Source organism: Aquarana catesbeiana, linkage group LG01, assembly GCF_042186555.1.
Source record: "Aquarana catesbeiana isolate 2022-GZ linkage group LG01, ASM4218655v1, whole genome shotgun sequence".
Lineage (NCBI taxonomy): Eukaryota > Metazoa > Chordata > Amphibia > Anura > Ranidae > Aquarana > Aquarana catesbeiana.
Window position 1 is genome coordinate 927,237,389 of NC_133324.1, and position 6,000 is coordinate 927,243,388.

Here is a 6,000-nt window from a genome sequence, read left to right on the forward strand (position 1 = left end):
AATCTCGCTTAAATACAGTTTATTTTAAAATAGTAATGCACTTACATATTAATTGCAGGTAAATCGCGTTAAAAGAGCAGAGCTGGCCGGCTACAATAAAACTTCCCGTCCCCCTAGGACAACAGTGTGGTAACGTCAGCACGTATCCTCCTCCAGACGTGTTTCGTCATAGGTTGACGCTGTCAATGGGGAACGGGTGCGTGCTGAACCACCACCTCATAAATACACACCAGACCTCTTTCTGAGTCCTGCGGGGTTCCCCTTAATATCCATACCAGACCTGAAGGGCCTGGTATGGAATTTAGGGGGGCTCCCATGCATTTTTCTTTTTCATTTTGGTTTGGGGTTCCCCTGTGGGGGAATCCCATGTCGTTTTTATCAATTAACTTTTATGTGTATTGCCGGACCAACAATTCATTATAGCCGGCGCTAGCGATAGTAGTTTTACAGTAGTTAGTAGTGATAGTAGCGATAGCAGTTTTACATGACTTTTTTTCCTTTAGAAATGTCATTTTGCTGTCAGACTGTTCTAAACACGGGAAACATGCGCCCCTTTACAGGCATACTATAGACACCCCCCAAGTAGTAGTGATAGTAGCGATAGTAGTTTTACATGACTTGTTTTCCTTTAGAAATGTCATTTTGCTGTCAGACTGTTCTAAACACGGAAAACATGCGCCCCTTTACAGGCATACTATAGACACCCCCCAGGTACGAAATTTAAAGGAATATTACACTTTTATTGTTTCACTTTAAGCATTGAGCATCACTGCTCCCGAAAAAACGGCCGTTTTTAAAACTTTTTTTTGCATTGATACATGTCCCCTGGGGCAGGATCCAGGTCCCCAAACACTTTTTATGACAATACCATGCATATACGCCTTTAAAATTAACACTTTTGGTTTCTCCCATAGACTTTTAAAGGTGTTCCGCGGCTTTCGAATTTGCTGCGAACACCCCAAATTGTTCGCTGTTCAGCGAACGGGTGAACAGCCAATGTCCGAGTCAAACTCATGTTCGACCCAAACATAAAGCCCATCCCTAGTCAGGTGTATATAACCTACAACATGGCGCCATTTGTCATAAGGACAAGCATATTAATACACTAAGTCACAAGGTGGCAGCAAAAATGGAAAACTATACAATACATCCAAACATTGCTCCTGCCTAACCCTAGGCAGCACAGCGGTGTAGTGGCCAGCACTGCCACCCAGCAGCAAAAGGGTTGCAGGTTCAAATCCTGAGATTCCATGTGGGGGTAAAAAAAAATGTAAAAAAAAATATAAAAATTATGTAATATATATAAAAAATATATGATACTTAGGTGTGACAAGCGATGGCACCCCTCAAAAAGGACACGTTATTGGTTGGATCGAGCTGATATTCATGATAGAGACCAAACCAGTATATATTCAAATAAGGAATCCAAATACATTCTAAAATATATGTTATCAGAAAAATTAATAAAAATACCCTCATAAAAACATTTAAAAATACTTTAAAAAAACTAATAGGTAGCAACTGGACACTAAAGTACCAGAAATAGAGAAAAGGCATCATGCTTGGTTGATAAAAGCATTGATGTCCCATTCTATGTTCAACCCAAAAGGAAAGTAGGTCTGCAATTGGTGGATGCAATAAGTCTCCAAGCGAGAGACTCCCCTTGTCTTAGCTCCTCCCCTCCAAGGAGGTGTATATTTATCTGTGACAAGAAATTGAGAACCAGTAGGGTCTCGTCTGTGATGCTCTCTATAATGTCGAGGCACATTATGTTTGACGTCTAACAGAGAAAGCTCGAATTGTACGGCCCACATACTGCTTCCCGCAGGGGCAGGTAATCAGATAAATGACATGTGTGGTAGCACAAACTGCAGAATGTTTTAATGGGATATGTACAGTTTGTAGTGTTCGATTTAAACTCAAGGCTTTTACGTCTACTTTAGGAATTATATTGACATACAGTGCATTTTTTGCAGGGAAAATAACCCACTAAGTTATGAAAAAAAGAAGATCGTATGAGGGATTTATGATATTGGGTGCAATATTTCCCTGCAAAGAAGGCACACCTCTAAAGATGACCTTAGGTTGTTCTGGGAGTAATTCCTTTAAAACATGGTCATTCCTAAGTATATCCCAATGTTGGTAAATGATGATTTTGATTTCTCTGTGTTGGACTGAAAAAGTGGTGAGCATAGAGCACTTAAAGGAGCTATCCTGTTCACGAGGAGGTTTTGGTGTCAGCAAAGAATTTCTGTCAATTGCAGCCACTCTATTTATTTCTGAGGTTAACACTGTTAGGTCCTACCCCCTTTCTATGAATCTGTCCCTCAGTGTTGATGCTTGAGTAAAATAGTTGTTTACATCTGTGCAATTCCTGCGCAATCTCAGGAACTGACTATGAGTCACAGACTGTAACCAGGATTGGTGGTGACAGCTGTCAACAGGTATAAAGCTATTGTGGTCAGTATTTTTGAAGTAAGTTTTAAACTTAAATTGGCGATTTTGAGATCCAAAAAGTGAATTTTAGATGAGCTAAATTCATATGTCAACGAAATCCCCCGATCATTGTCATTTAAAAACACAAAGAAATCCCTGAGGGATTCAGGGGTGCCATCCCACAGGAGGAGGATGTCGTCTATATATCTGGCCCACAGTACCAATGAGGGGCTGTGTTCAGAATAGATGACATCCTCCTCCTATTTTGCCATAAAAAGGTTGGCAAGGCTGGGGGCAAATTTAGCCCCCATAGCCACACCCTTCTGTTGCAAGAAAAACTTTTGGTCAAACCAGAAGTAGTTGTGTTTGGTAGCGAATTGTAATAGCTCAATAATATATTCACTTTGTTTATTGGTAATGGAATGGTCCCTGTTCAGAAAATGTGTGACTGCTTCTATACCTCTGGTATGGGGATACAGGTTTACAATGATGCCACAGTACCTTTGACCAATGGTTAAAGGTAGAAATCAATATATTTACCGATACGTGATGTTACAGAGTCGATTCCACTTATGATTGGTCGACCCGGAGGGTGAACAGGATCCTTGCGGATCTTGGGCAAATGGTACATGATTGGAATTCTAGGTGCAGTAGGTACTAGGTAAGCCCTTTCTTATTTATTTAGAATCTGCTCATTAAAACCTTTTAAAACTAGTTAGTACAGCTCTTTTTTATATTGTGCAGTAGTGTTACTGGTAAGTTCCCTATATGTGTCCTGGTCGCTTAATATCCTATACATTTCTTGAATGTAGTCCAGTCTGTCCTGCACGACTATGCCTCTTCCCTTATCGGCAGGATGGACTACAATGTCTTTCCTCCCGCACAGTGATTTGAACCCGAAAGTTGGAAAGGACTGGTTATATGTCTTTTTGGGAGGAAGCTTGGCTAAATCTTGCAAAACTAGGTCCCTAAAAATGTTGACGGCAGGAGCTGCAGGTAGAGCTGACAGCAGGGCTGAATAAAGACAGATTGGACACCCCTGAATGTACCATGTCTGAAGAAGCAGCTCTTTGAAATTGAGAAGACGTATTGGAAGCTAGATAACGTTGGATATTAATCTTCCTAATAAATTTATGGATGTCTATAAAGGTGTGGAATTTGTCTAATTTCTTTTGGGGGGGAAATTTTAGAGTCAAATATGTTTTTATTAAGTTTTTACAAGGTAAAACATTGCCAAGCATAATACAATAGTACGTTCAACACAGTGGGTATGTAATAAAAAAGAAACAGTCTGCATAGTTGGTATATTTTGAATATAGGCCGGTGCAATGCACAGTTTGTCGCAAAATATCTGATGTGTGATACAACCGAGAACCACCTGTTCTGAGGCCTTGTAGTATGAGTCAGAGAAGAGAAGAGAAGAAGAGGATAAAGGGGGGGATAGCTTTCATCTGTGTCTCCGCATCTCTAACAGCATGCAGGAGTAGATGGAAAAATTCTGTGGAGTGATTGGGGGTCTCTGTGCATCTAGATAAGAGTTTGAAATTCTTCTCCTGCGTGTAACAAGAGATGGAGGATTTGTGTGTAAAGTGGAATTACTTTTGCCAGTCAACCAATGAGAGGTCTCTTCCCAGGTCTGTGGCCCACTTCCTGGTATAAGGCGGTAGTTGATCATGGGTCAGTGAGCGAAGCAGATGAAGCATATGGACATAGATCTTAGGTAGTTAAAGAATTGTTTAGGGATATTTATAGGTACTGTCTGAAATAAGTAAAGTAATTTGGGAAGGGTGTCCATTTTAAGTGTGTTGATGCGACCAAACTAGGGTAGCTCGTGTTCCAAGTATGACCAAACTCGTGTTCCAAGTATCTAATTCTTTCCGTATACGTGATAGTAAGGGGAGATAGTTAAGATTATAGAGATCTGACAAGTTGGATGGGATTATAATTCCAAGGTAGGGAATCCCATTTGATCCCCATTGTAATGAGAAGTTGGTCTGTACTTGGGTAAGGATGGAGGGTGATAGGGATATGTTGAGGGCCTCTGTCTTGGTCATATTAAGCTAAAAATTGCTAAGGTCTCCAAATCTATGACATTCCTGCATTAGAGAGGGTAGGGATGTATGTAGTTGTTGAACATAAACGAGGAGATCGTCTGCATAGAGCGAGAGTTTATGTTTCGATGATGGTGTCTGTATCCCAATTATATTGTCATTTTGTCTAATGGCTGTTGCTAGGTGTTCCATCACCAAAACAAAAAGTAGGGGGGATAGGGGACATCTTTGTCGGGTTCCGTTCGAGATTTGGAATGAGGTGGATGAGGAGCCATTGACCAGGACAGAGGCTGTGGGGTGAGAGTATAGTGCCATCACCCTGGATACAAACATGAGACTAAGTCCTATCTGCTCCAGGGAAAGGCGCAAAAACTGCCAGTTGACCCAGTCAAATGCCTTCTCGGCGTCAAAAGAGAGGATGCATGCCTTTAGATTGTGTCTACGAATGTAGGAAATAAGGTGGAAAGTTTTTGTGGTGTTGTCCCTGTCCTCCCTGCCAGGGACAAATCCCAATTGGTCTCTGTGTATGATGGAGGGTAGAAGGGGTGAGAGGCGATTCGCTAAGATCTTTGCAAACAGTTTAAAGTCTAGGTTAAGGAGAGAGATAACTGCTGCATTTGGAGGGGTCTTTCCCTGGTTTGGGTATAACTGAGATAGTGGCAGAGAGAAGGTCCCTAGAGCTGGGGTGGGCGTCATCTAAATAGTTGAACGCCGCTGTGAGAAGTGGGGATAGGGAATGGGCGAATGATTTGTAGAATCTGGGGGAGAAGCCACCGGGTCCCGGGCATTTTCTTGGCTTCAGTCCTTTGATAGCCAATAAGAAGTCTGATGTTGTTAGGGGGTCATCTAGGACCGTAGAATCAGAAGGATCTATTTGGGGTAGGGCAGTTTCTGAGATGTAAGCTTTCATGGCGGGGAGTTGTGTACCGTGCTCGTGAGTCTGTTCTGGTCGTGTGGGGAGATTATATAGTTGCGAGTAATATTGTTGGAAAGCATCCGCAATGCCTCGGGGAGTTCAAATTTTTTGTTGGTTGGCTGTGCAAATGTATGGTATTGGGCGTCGTGGAGGACGGGGATGAAGAACCTTAGCTAGATGTTGCCCGCATTTGTTTGATAGTATGTAGTGTCAGCACCGTCCTTTATCTCTAGCTATAAGGGTATTTGCATCTAGGATGAGGAGCAATTCCCTGCGGGCGTTGGAGAGGTCTACAAAGGTACCAGGGTCAAGGTCCTTCTTGTGTGCTATTTATAAGGAATGGATGGAGGACAGCAGTCTGGTAATATCGGTCGACCTGGTTTTCTTTAGTCGGGAGCCGTGTTGGAGTAAGATCCCCCTGAGCACACATTTCAGGGCTTCCCATTTAGTGAGTGGGTTGGTGTCGTCTGAGCGGTGATCCTGTACAAAGTCCCGGATCGACTGCTCAATACCTGTCACACAAGGGGTGTCTTTTAATAAGTTGTCATTTAAGCGCCAGGAGAATGTCCTGTGGGATTTGGGTGGATGGGCAAAACT